This window comes from Cololabis saira, chromosome 12 (genome assembly GCF_033807715.1).
Source record: "Cololabis saira isolate AMF1-May2022 chromosome 12, fColSai1.1, whole genome shotgun sequence".
Classification (NCBI taxonomy): Eukaryota; Metazoa; Chordata; class Actinopteri; order Beloniformes; family Belonidae; genus Cololabis; species Cololabis saira.
Genome location: NC_084598.1, coordinates 36310613 through 36324195, shown reverse-complemented (window position 1 = coordinate 36324195; position 13583 = coordinate 36310613). Strand labels below are relative to the sequence as shown.

Below are 13583 nucleotides of genomic sequence, written 5' to 3'. Positions count from 1 at the left end.
CTGTAATGCAATTACAAAAACAAAAATGTCATACATTCTGGATTCATTACAAATCAACTGAAATATTGAAAGCCTTTTATTATTTTAATATTGCTGATCATGGTTTACAACTTAAGAAAACTCAAATATCCTATCTCAAAAAATTAGAATATTCTGGGAATCTTAATCTTAAACTGTAAACCATAATCAGCAATATTAAAATAATAAAAGGCTTGCAATATTTCAGTTGATTTGTAATGAATCCAGAATGTATGACATTTTTGTTTTTTTTAAATTGCATTACAGAAAATAAAGAACTTTATCACAATATTCTAATTTTCTGAGACAGTCCTGTAGTTGGAACTTTATTACTGCAGTGCCCAGATCAGCACCAGAAGTCCCGTAAAATCCCGTAAAATCCCGTAAGATCACGTTAAAGGCTGATTTATGGTTCTGCGTTACACCAACGTAAGGTATGCGGCGACGCGCACTGTACGGTGTGTGTTGCCGCGTACCCTACGCCGTAGGCACTGCGTCGATTTAACGCGGAACCATAAATCAGCCTCAAGTCAGACAAGTGTTGCAGCGCATGGTGAAGACGCATGAAAGGCAAGTTTGATTTTCTTTTCTGTTCTCCCGTTCTACATGTAGTTGAAAAGCTTAAAGTAACTAAAGTAACGTATTTTTTCTTGTCTTAGAGTAACTATAACGGGATTACCCAAATTACAACTGTAACGCGTTACATTACTGCGTTACTGGCGAATGTAATCTCGTTACAGTAACGCGTTACTTTGTAACGCGTTACACCCAACACTGTATAGGACACATTTTAAAAGATAATGTGAACAGCCGCACAAAAAAATCGGATATGGGAAAAAAATCGGAATTGAGCATTAAGGCCTGCAGTGTGAACGTAGTCTTGGTCTCTCTGGCCCAATCTGATCCTACAAGTGTTCAATGGGGTTGAGGTCAGGACTGGTGGCGGGCCAGTCCATCATCACTTCCAGATCCTGGAGGTGGTGTCTGATAAACCCACTCTGTGGGGGTGGGGGCGTTGTCATCTTGGAGGTTAGAGTTCAATCCCAGACTGTGGAGATACGGGATTTCCACTGGTTGCAGACTCTTATCTCTGCATTGAGATCGGCTCCATGAGGTGAGGGAGATGCCGCCCCGAACCTTCACGCTGCCTCCACCAACAGATGCTCCTCTATTGGTGCTCAACCAGAGCAGTCTTCTCCAGACTTTCACCCTACAATCCAACGGTCGTACACAGAATCTGGACTCATCGCTGAACATAACGTTCCTCCACAAGTTCAGGTTCCAGCTGACAACAGTGTAAACGAGCCTGATGGTGAAGGATAGTCGCGGTGGGCCTCCTGGCAGCCTCTCTGTGGAGATTTGGAAAATCTTTGATGGGCACACCACACATACTCAGCTCTGCCTCTCATCCCACAGATCCTTACAGATGTGGCGCCATTTAAAGGGGAAATAAACAGGCTTTAAGATTTATTACCAAGAAGCGATGTCACAACAAAGGAATAACCTGCCAAACACAAGTTTCCTTACTTCCTTCCTTTCCTTTTTGTACTGCGTTTATCTGACGACTGAAGCTTGAATATATTGGGTCGTGTGACCAGACAAAGGCTGGGAAACAAAAGAATCAGAGTTTTGTAGAAACACTTTGCTGAAACCTTCAGAAAGCTTAAGTGAATACCCAAAAACCTGAACTGAAGCCATGTCGTAAAGAAGAAGGAACCAAACTTCCTCCATGAGAAAATGAGACGCTGATAAAGTCCGACAGGAAGGAACTTCTTCAAGTTATTGCTGTTAAAGTCGCACAAGGAAACATTTGTCATTTTCAGCTCAGCTGGCCTCGACTATAGACGCAGAAGTTAAGTCACTTTTACGACACTTTCCAGGATCGCCTTTGTTGGGTCTCGGGTTCGTTTTCTTTTCTGTCGTCAGTGTCTGGAGTTTCTTAGACGCCTCTGCCATGAGGTGCTCTGTCGCTCTGTGAGCTAGTTTCATTGATGCTGCAGCACACAGTTGTTGCAAGAGACGCATGGGGTGAAAGGTCCAGGCTACATTAAGGAAAAAGAAGCGACAAAAGACCTCGATGGCTAGAAATATTGAAACTGATCATTTAACATAAAAAAAACATAATGTGTGCTGCTTTAAAGGAGCTTGAGGCAGGATTTATGAAAAAAATTTGTATACGTTTTAAGTTTTCTAGTAATAATGTCAGATGAAGCGTTCCAAACCCAAAAGAATGAGCCCTCTAGTGTATCTCTCCGTTGCCTTGAACAGGCTGTGTGCTGCAAAATGTGCTGCAATTCCGGGCCGGAATTTCCCGCGCTGTCCTGCGGATGTGACATCACATGACGCTGCATGCGCGTTCTCCCCGTTCTCCCGTGCCGGCTTCGCTGTTGGCTGCAGTACCCCCAACGGCCCTCGTGGCAAAGGGTGGCGCTATAGAGTCTCATTTCTTAAAAGGAGCCTCATGCTCCTTTAAAGATGAATCTGGGGGGTACTTAGTATTGCCCACATGCTTTTTCTTTTTAAAGGTTTTTATTAACATTATTTCTCATTACAGCATGTTTGTGCATCAATCAATACAAGTTTGTGCAAATAATGCCTTTATTGTAATTTAAGAAAAAGCTAAAACAAAAGAAAATGAATAAATAACATCAACAAAATAGGAAATAGAAAATAAATAAATAAAAAATTGCATGTAGATATGAGAACACATGCCAGCATATACTTCCAAGAGAAAAGAAAGAAGGAAAAAGACAAATAATAAAATAATTCTGAACACAATAAGGAAACACATGTAGATAGGATAACAATGACTTCAGTCATATATTGTAGAAGGCACTTATTAAAAACAATAGGTCACAAACATGTCAGATGCAAGGAGGATTAGTCACACACCCAAAAACCCCACTTTAAAACATGAATTTAACACTTCCCATCCTATCCCCCACCCACCTCCCTTGTATGACTCTTTATTACCTTTCATTCATATACCTACACTGTCCATATACACCTATCTGTACACATCCACACACAAATGTACATATAAATCTTTTGGTTTAATGTTCCTTAAATAAATACAGTGAAAATAGTGAAATACACACAAACACACACACACCCATGTGACCTGGAGTTGTACTCTACATTTACATATTTGTGTAAAATTGAAAGAATAAAACATAGTGATTGATTGTATCGTCACAGATTTCTCCGGTGGTCACGCCAGTTTTAGGTCTCCAATGGGAGGTTTAATGTAAATAATATAGTGTTGCCCTGGTGACGAGCCAGACACATCGAGACCAGGGTGCAGCTCTGGGATGTAACCTGGTCGGAGATGAAGAGCCGCCCGCGGCATCGACAGCCAGATGTTAGTCCTCCTCCAGGAATCTGTGACTCACAGCTAATCCCTCACTTCTGCCTCCCCAAAGTCCCGGAGAACCGGTGGAGGACTGAGGGCGGGAAAAGGAGAGAACATGGAGAGGTAGAGGAGGATTCAATCATGAAACATGCATTGACATAGAGAAGCAGAAAAGGTGGGAAACGGTTGCCAAGATGGACAGACGTGAAAATTATCACCTTTGCTCTCCCTTCTTCCTCCGTCAGAGCAGACTGAGTGACGGGCTCCGTCACGGGGGGAAGTGTTTCAAAAGCAGGTGTTAGGATTTTATGAAATTGTTAAAGGTATGAGGGGTTTTTCTATAAGATCTTTTCTATGCTCTCAGGGCAGAATCCCCTCCTGGTTTTTAAGATTAGACTGTTTAGCTGAGTTCTTCTATAGGTGAAGACAATGAAGAGAAACAGATGTTTTAAAACTGATGGGTCCCATCCTGTTTTTATCAAAGTTTTTTGTTTTTTTTTGTTTGTTTTTTTTAAAACAGCTAATACAAATGCGCAAAACAAAAACGCATACAGGTACAGGACAAGAGGGGACACTAGAAAACAAACAAAACAAACAGACAAACGAAACAGTCGATGTTTTTGCTCAGATTTCCATTATTTGGCCATGTATGTATGTGTGTGTGTGCATGCGTGTGTGAGTGCATTTATGTATGTATGCACGTGTGTGGTGTGTATGAGTATAATGGTTTTCAATAATCATGGTTATTTAAGGAGAGAAAATGCAGCCCAAAAAATAAATAAAGCTAAATAAATAAATAGGATAAAAAAAGGGTTTAAAAGGGGGAGTCATTAACGCAGGAAGAAATGAGAGTGAAAGGCTTAAGGTTTTTCTCCCACTATGGGAGTTTTTACCTGCCATTGTTTATGTAATAACTGCTCGGGGGTCATGTTCTGGGTATGGGTCTCTGGAAAGCGTCTAGAGACAACTCTGTTGTATTAGACGCTATATAAATAAAATTGAATTGAATTGAAAGGGATGGGGGGGGGCAGTAGTTTTTTTTGTTGTTTTTTTTGTTGTTTTGTTTTGTCTTTTGTTTCCTTTTCCCCTTTAATTTGCTTTTTAATTTAGTATGTTTCATATTCTCACATTTTCCTCTTTTCCTTTTATTATAAATTCTCAATTTCCCCCTCCCCTTCCTTGTAGCTGTCCCTTACTAAAGTTGTAGTTATCTTAGATCTTTGCTGAGTTAACATCTCAAGTAAGAAACAATCAACAGAAAATATATGGCTGAAACTAAAACATGTTTAGGTGTCTTTCCCCGCAGCTGTCTCCACGGATACGGTTCAACATCCGCACCTATAACGTACAAAACACCTCCTTTTTCAGTATGAATACGACTGGATCGATGACCACTGCGTGCATTTCTCTCCCACCTCCCACCTGTGGTTTGGGAAAAGTGAACCTCCGGCTGGAAAATAATGTGCATGATATAATAAAAGCTTGTAAGGCAAGACAAGGCAGGTTTATTTGTATAGCACAATTCAACACAAGGTCATTCAAAGTGCTTTAAATCAACATTAAAAGCAGCAAGACACAATTAAACAGTAAATAACAAATAAAATGATAAAAAAGAGGTAAAATAATAAAAAACACAAGTTGTTAAAAAGTAAGGGCAGTAGAGTACAGCAGGTAAGTATTTAATTTAAGAGTACGCTTCAGTAAACAGTAATGTTTTTAGGCCTGATTTAAAGGAGCTGACAGTTGGAGCAGACCTCAGGTCTACAGGAAGTTTGTTCCACCGGTGAGGAGCAGAATAACTGAACGCTGCCTCACCTTGCTTGGTTCTGGTTCTTTGAACCACAACAAACCAGATCCAGATGAACCTCAGGGGTCTGGGAGCTTCATAGGAACTAACAGATCAAGCATGTATTTTAAGACCATTCAGGTCTTTGTAGACCAGCAGTAAGATTTTAAACTCTATCCTTTGACTCACTGGAAGCCAGTGTAGGGATTTCTTGTTAAGGCCTGTAAAGATGCCAATGCAATATTCCAAACTACTGAAAATGAATGCATGAATACGTTTTTCCATGTCTTGTTTAGACAGAAACCCCTTAATTCTAGCAATGTTTTTCCGGTGATAATAGGCAGATTTAGTGATAAACTTTAGATGGCTGTTGAAGTTCAGGTCTGAGTCAATAATTACACCAAGATTTCTGGCTTGATTTGTAGCTGTCAATGACATGTATTAACATTTGATTCTGTTCACTGGTTTTCTGATGGCGCACCAGACACACAAACATGCAGATCTCTCACAGGTCTAAGCGAGGACGCGGTGCAGATATAAACAGGAGGGATGGCAGGAGAATCAAAGCCCCCCGACAGATGAAAGCACCTCAAACACCCTGTCACCGAGCAGAGGACGGCTGCTAGTTAGGACAAGAGCCTCTTCTCTCCGGCCAGTTTGAGCGCGTGATGATCAAGTGGTTTTATGTCTGTGCTGTGTGAAGTGGCCTCTCGCTTTCTCCTCGTCTGACGCACGACCTCATCAGTGGAAGCGCGTCCGAGAGAAAGGTGAGTCTCGCTGGCTGCGAGGAGCGAGTGTCTCATCGGTGAAATATGTCCGCCTTCGGCCGGACCCAGGAGGCGGAGGGAGAGGCCGGCGGGTGCAAACGCATAGATCTGCTCCACCTACAGAGATGTCATTTTCAGCTTCTCATCACCTCGCCGCCTCTCGTTTCCTCGTGCATGAGGCTGCTGGCTCTCTTCCCCCCTACGAAAACACACGTGTACTCACACACACGGCCAATGAACACACTCTTTTGCTTGTTTGTAGAGGAGCCTGCGCGGCGCACGTGCAACGCTCCATCAAAATCCAATGTTATTCACACGGATACATGATGGAACTTCATGTTTGGATGCAGCTAACGTTTAGTTTGTCTGTCAGCCTTGCTGGCGAGGCAAAAGGCCTGGGCCGAAACCTCGGGAAATTTGATTTGAGCAAACACTTCCAACAAATTGTCCTCTGGTACTGGCCTTTTAACCATACCTGTCAAGTTTTGGATTTGAAAATAAAGGAAAATTTTACGCCACCCTGCATTTTAAGACAGATTTACAAGAAATGTAAAATATCTACCTGTCAACTACTTACAAACTACATTTACAGTATGTGCTCAGGATCTGACAGGCCGACCTTTGAAATGCTGTGGACATCCCTATGTATGCATTCCTATAGTAGAGCCTAAATGAAAACACAAAGGGGAATTAAAGCACATTTATTTGTTTTAAATGTGTTCAGTTTATATACACATTGATTGTCTTCAAGTGAAACATTTACATCTTCTTTTAATTTGTCATTTTCACTCATGTGGCTCTCTGGCGCCGCCCTGGTGGTGCTGATGGACATCGCTCTTCCCCCGTGAGAGAAACATAAAATGCAGTTACAAAACTTTCAGAAGGCGTAACTGTACCATCCTGCTCCTCATTAGAAAAGCAAATTCGGTTTCCCATTTTTAGAGATATTTACACAAAGTCTTCGCTTTTTGGGCAGAAACATCTTCTCTCTGGTTATATCCATCCATCTCTTGGATTTGTTGTTCCGAGTTTGCTCTCGTTGTTGTCACTAACCTCGCAAAACTGCCACCCAAGATACAGCAGGCGGCAGATCTCGCGAGGCTAGTGACAATTCAGTTTGCCGTCTAAAAAATTGTTATATTATAAAACGGGAAATTTATGGGAAAATACTAATACAGGAAGACGGTGGGAAAGAGGGGTGAAATTTTTAAAAAGTGGCTCAAGGCTTTCCTTTTTAGTTTAGCTTATAACTGTTTAATTCATTGTTATCTAGTTATTATTATTTTAACTACTTATTCTTCAATTATTTTATTATGTACTTATTCTTTTATATTGATCTTTTTTTTTAGGTTTATTTTAATGTTGTTTTTTACTTTTTAATACGTTAACTCCAGTGCTTTTTCCACATGGGGATCTTCCACACTGGGGACTCTTTCCCTGCGGGATCGTGTGGGTTAAATGTTAAATGTTGATTTTATTATGTGTATGAAAAGTACCATATAAATAAAGTTTGATTTGATTGGATTCCAATGAATACTTTGAAGAACATTTTATTTGCGTTCATTAAAGTTTGTGAGGTGTTCGCGTCAGGAGAGTCTCTCTTTGCTTGTTTTCCCAGCAGCAGTCCCTGATGTGATCGCTAAATCTATTCATAACTTCATGTGTTGGGAGGATGTGTGGAAGTGTTGGACAGCGCGGCCACACACAAGCCCCACATCAGGGAGATATAGGAGCCTGGTGAAAACAGATTTACAGTGGGTGAAAGTATTCAGACCCTTGTAAATGTTTCCCTCTTTCTTTCATTGCAACCATTTGCTAAAATCAAAAAAGTTCATTTTATTTCTCATTAATGTACACTCAGCACCACTTCTTCACAGAAAAAAACTAATGTCGACATTTTTTGCAAATTTCTTAAAAAAGAAAAACTGAAATATCATATGGTCATTTCCTGATGGATCCACCGTAACTGTTTGTGTTAGCGCCATGCATCCAAAACACAGAACTGGACAACTACGGTGGCCGACAAGGGCCAAACGCACTGCAACGGCCTAATGCGTCACAGTTAAGGAAAACGGCTTCAAGTACAGAAACGATTCAAATTCACAAACTCAAAACGAGGTACAAAAAGAGGAACGTGGTGCAAATGAAAAAACGTGCTGCAAAAACAAAGACAAATGCAGCATCATCAAACGCGCTGCAAATAGAGAAACGATGCAAAGCACAAAACGATATGAAACAAGAAACCATCTTCAAAAGAAAAACGCTTCATAACCGGTCACTACAACTGGAAGTGCTCCAAACCTGCAGGGGGCGCTGCTGACTGAACCAGTGTTTACATCCATGGTTTAAACATACAGCGGGAACGGTAATGTGATTTTTATCTGACTATATTTATATACAATGTTTATATCACTTTACAACGCTGCACATTACGAGATGTTTCTTTATTATATGTTACACCAGATGATACGATGTACAGTGATATAAACAGCGTATATAAATATAGTCAGATAAAAATCACATTACCATTCCCGCTGTATGTTTAAACCATGGATGTAAACACTGTGGTTCAGTCAGCTGCGTTTTGTGCTTTGCATTGTTTCTGTATTTGCAGCGCGTTTGATGATGCTGCATTTGTCTTTGTTTTTTGCAGCACGTTTTTTCCTTTGCACCACGTTCCTCTTTTTGTACCTCGTTTTGAGTTTGTGAATTTGAATCGTTTCTGTACTTGAAGCCGTTTTGCTTAACTGAGACGCATTAGGCCGTTGCAGTGCGTTTGGCCCTTGTCGGCCACCGTAGACAACCACTCCGTGATGTCACTACCGGGTTTTCTGAAGAGTTTTTTAAAGATTTTGTGGCTCTAGTGGCTCTTTATTCGAAGTTTAGACAGGAATGGGGAAGAGAGAGAGAATGGGGATGACATGCAGCAAAGAACTGCAGGCTGGGACTCAAACCTGCGACCGCTGCAGGAGGACTGTAGCCTCAGTACATGGGCCGCTTGCCTTAACCACCCAGCAGCCCTGAATGGTGCTTTTTAAGCCATTTTTGTTTTGTCTTATTGCATCCTTCCATGTTAGTTTTTATTTTCCAACTGTTTGGCTTTAAGGTTTTTTCTCCCTCTAGGGGAGTTTTTACCTGCCGTTGTTTATCTAATAACTGCTCGGGGGTCATCCTCTGGGTCACTGGAACAATTTGTACTGTAATAGACGCCATATAAATAAAATTACAATAAACTGAGCTGAATTGAACTAGCAGGAGCTGGTTTAGGTTGGATGACTTTGACCTTTGATGCTGATTAGTGTTTTATTACATTAATTCTGATCAAATATGTCCAAACATCCTCACAAACATCCGAAGTGAGAGCTGCCCGGGCTGAAATGAGGACCGGTGCAGCTTTACTGGGACCACATCATCACCTGAGTAAGCCCTCCATGGTTTTCTGAAAAGTGGATCTGAAGCCTCTTCTTTTTCCTCGTTCTGTGCGGCGTCATGTTGCAAATGGGTGAAATGAACAAGGCCCGGGAAGCCAGCTGGAACACGTCCACCTCACGTCTATCAAAGTTAGCGGCCACTTCAGCCGGACCGTGATGGAGGAGTTGTGGACCTTTCGCTGAATGTTTGCGGCGACAGCTTTCACTTCAAATGCCGTTTTGGTAGCAAAATCAAAAGTGACTTCTGGATTTAACCCTTTAGGTACCAGCGTGCTCTCGTGCTTCTGCTCTCACATGGTATCTGACCGCTGTACAGGAAGCTCTGGTAGTCTGGTGCTGGTTTTACAAAAAAGTTCTCTCTTCAAATGATAAATAAATGTGTTGCTTTATATCATTTTATTGATGTGGTACAAGAAAAATGTAACCACCAGGCTATAAATGGGTTTATTGCTGCAAAGCTGAACATTTTAACATGGAAGTCAATGGAGATGGACTCACGTTTGGATCAAGCCCCTAGTGGTCAGTCAAGTCCATTAAGATGGACGGAGATGGGACTCATCAAGAGAGAAGGTGGTGTTGAAGGAATTATGTTAGCAGAGGTTTAAATTTTCTCCCGTGATGAACGGGAGAAAATTTTGCTTTGTTCCCATGTTTAATCACAACCCCTTTCCTGACCACTGGCCGGAAAAATAGCCAATGTGAAAGTCATTATTGACACTTTTAAATGAATAAAACAGATCCCAGTTCCCTGTATGAAAGGGTGACGGCCCAACCGCTGCACTGAATTGGATGTTGTGATGTCAGGTAAGCAGCCAGATGTGAACCTGGCCAATGTCGCCCCCGTGAGGCTGAAATTATTTATGCAGTTGAGGGAAAAACAACCACACTGTTATTACACTTTTTTTTTTTCCCCCTGGGGAGTGGCAGCCTAGTGGTTACAAAAGTGGACTGGAGTCTGGAGGACCAGGTTCAAGCCCTCAGAATGCAACCCAGGTCAACCACCCTGGGCCCTGAGCAAGGCCCTCAACCCCAACTGCTCCCCAGGCACCATTCATATGGCAGCCCACTGCTCTTTAGTCTAATTAGAGATGGTTAAATGCAGAGACCTCCCTTTTTCAATTGACTTTTAAATTGTATGCCTGCAACACATCCCCCGCAAAACCTGACTAACTGTATTTTTGTGTCTCCAGAACTTGCCCTGGACTTCTGGTTGGGTCAGTGGTGCAGCATTGGGGAGATGGGGGGCCTGCGACCTCAGGGCTGGTGGCAGTAACTAGTCATAACCATGTTAGAATTACCCTTGAAATCAGTTTTGGCTCCCCCCGTTAATGCTATATGCCTCACATTTGTATATGTTTGCAAATACATGTGTATTTTACATAATTTTATATATAAGAAAAAAAAAAGTACCACATTTAAGCAGATATTCCAATTCATACAAATGGATATAGTTATAAGTGCATGTAAAGAACTTCATATTTGTGTATTTAAAAGTGTACAGGCATCTAAAAAGAAGTTACTGTAAAATGTAAGCTCTTGTATTTCTTCCCCATGAGAAGGAAACCTCTGTATAAATGCAAAGACAGGTGAGTTGAGGTGAGTTGTGGTTAAAGTGAAACCTGCTGTTTAGCATTTAGGAGTGGAGAATTTTGGTTGCAACTCAAATAAAAATTCCTTATGTGCAAAGGCTTGTGAATTCCCACAAATATAGTAGAGTAAAAAAAACAAGCAATATTTAAGCCAATAAACACTTTATTCTGAAGCCAAGTCATATACGGGGAATGCATGCTCAATACTCTTCATCATCCTCCTCCTCACACAAGCTATCAGCTCCAACCTCCTCATAATCCTTCTCCAGAGCTGCCATGTCCTCCCGGGCCTCGGAGAACTCTCCCTCCTCCATCCCCTCACCCACGTACCAGTGAACAAAGGCCCGCTTGGCGTACATCAGGTCAAACTTGTGGTCGAGCCGAGCCCAGGCCTCTGCAATAGCAGTGGTGTTGCTCAGCATGCACACAGCCCTCTGCACCCTGGCCAGGTCTCCCCCGGGAACCACGGTGGGGGGCTGGTAGTTGATGCCCACCTTGAAACCAGTGGGACACCAGTCCACGAACTGGATGGACCGCTTGGTTTTGATGGCGGCGATGGCAGCGTTGACATCTTTGGGCACCACGTCACCGCGGTACAGCAGGCAGCAGGCCATGTACTTGCCGTGGCGAGGGTCACATTTCACCAGCTGATTGGCCGGCTCAAAGCAGGCGTTGGTGATGTCGGACACCGAGAGCTTCTCGTGGTAGGCCTTCTCAGCAGAGATGATGGGGGCGTAGGTGGCCAGAGGGAAGTGGATACGGGGATACAGCACCAGGTTGGTCTGGAACTCTGTCAGATCCACGTTGAGGGGGCCATCAAAGCGAAGACAAGCAGTGATGGAGGACACGATCTGACTGATCAGCCTGTTCAGGTTGGTAATGTCCAGGTTCTTGCGGCAGATATCGTAGATGGCCTCATTGTCCACCATGAAGGCACAGTCGGAGTGCTCCAGGGTGGTGTGGGTGGTCAGGATGGAGTTGTAGGGCTCCACCACAGCAGTGGAGACCTGGGGGGCCGGGTAGATGGAGAACTCCAGCTTGGTCTTCTTGCCGTAGTCCACAGACAGACGCTCCATCAGCAGGGAGATGAACCCAGACCCAGTGCCCCCCCCCGAAGTTGTGGAACACCAGGAAGCCCTGAAGACCGGTGCACCCGTCAGCCTGCCAACATAACCACAGATGGAATCCATGAAATACAGTTATGTCATTTCATTTGATATTTTGATGACCACTATGAATGAATTTACTCACCAGTTTACGAATCCTGTCCATAACCTGGTCAATGATCTCTTTACCAATGGTGTAGTGTCCACGGGCGTAGTTGTTGGCAGCATCCTCCTTGCCGGTGATCATCTGCTCCGGGTGGAACAGCTGGCGGTAAGTCCCAGTACGCACCTCATCTGAAAAGGTAGGGACAAATCAGTTCTAGTCAAGATATTCAGTAGGATTTCCCAACCTTGATGTCGACCCATAACTAGTGATTACCGATGACCGTGGGCTCCAGGTCCACAAACACAGCTCTGGGAACGTGCTTTCCAGCTCCAGTCTCACTGAAGAAGGTGTTGAAGGAGTCGTCTCCTCCAGCACCAGCGCTCTTTCCACCGGCCGTGTGTCCATCAGGCTGGATTCCATGTTCCAGACAGTACAGCTCCCAGCAGGCATTTCCCATCTGGACCCAAGCCTGACCAACGTGGATGGAGAGACACTCACGCTGGGGGAGGGCAAGAGGGGGGGAGGGGGTCAAATGGCACCGTTACATTGAGGAGCACTGGTGGAGCAAACCACACAACGAACGGTGGCTATTAAAGGCTAACAAGACACAAAAAACACCACCCACAGAGAAGCTGAACAAGAACCACAACTGGGGCAGCAGTTACTGCAACATGTGCTACATGAACCTCACACACACTTGGTTAGTGCACGGGTGGCTCGAATTCAAACCGGTTTAAACATATGACCTGACAAGTTAAAAACCGAACCTACATAGCTAAACTTGTATGCAAACCCATAGACATATACGTAGACGCCGCATCGAGTGGGCTTGCCCGCTGCTGCGATACATCAACGTCGCCGCCATATTGGATGTGGCAAGACTGTTAACTAATACAAGTAAATGGACTTATTTTCATAAAGCGCCTTCTATTTTTCTTTTTGGGGGGATTTATATTGTTTTTCGGCACTACCTTGTTCTCTGTAGCTGATATAACATGAATTACTCCTATGTGGGATCAATAAAGTTCTTATTTTTTCCATCTGAGAAAAAATTAATTATATTTGGTGTCTAACTGTTTCCCCAGTATATTAGTGCTTGTGTGAATGAATAAATGAGTAAATTTCTTTGTAGAAAGGCGCTTTATGAATGCAAGTCCATTTACTTGTATTAGTTTACAGCTCAGTCTTGCCACATCCAATATGGCGGCGGCATTGACGTATCGCAGCAGCTCGATGGGGCGTCTACGTATATGTCTATGTGCAAACCCCTTATTTTGGTAGCATTTTTAAAACTTCAAAGGAGCGCTACATGATAAGTGTCCTCAACCCGGTGTTAGGATTTCATTAAATTATTGAAGCTCAAAACTGTCTAGGCTCTCTCTTCAAAGTAATCTAATTCTGATTAAGAGCCAAGGGTAGACAAAAATT

The 13583-nt window shown here is 43.0% G+C and overlaps 1 pseudogene; it reads right to left on the bottom strand.

Moving 5' to 3' along the window:
- Positions 1-11143: 11143 nt before the first annotated feature.
- LOC133457460 (tubulin alpha chain-like) lies at positions 11144-12648 on the bottom strand (annotated as a pseudogene).
- Between the last annotated feature and the right edge of the window lie 935 nt (positions 12649-13583).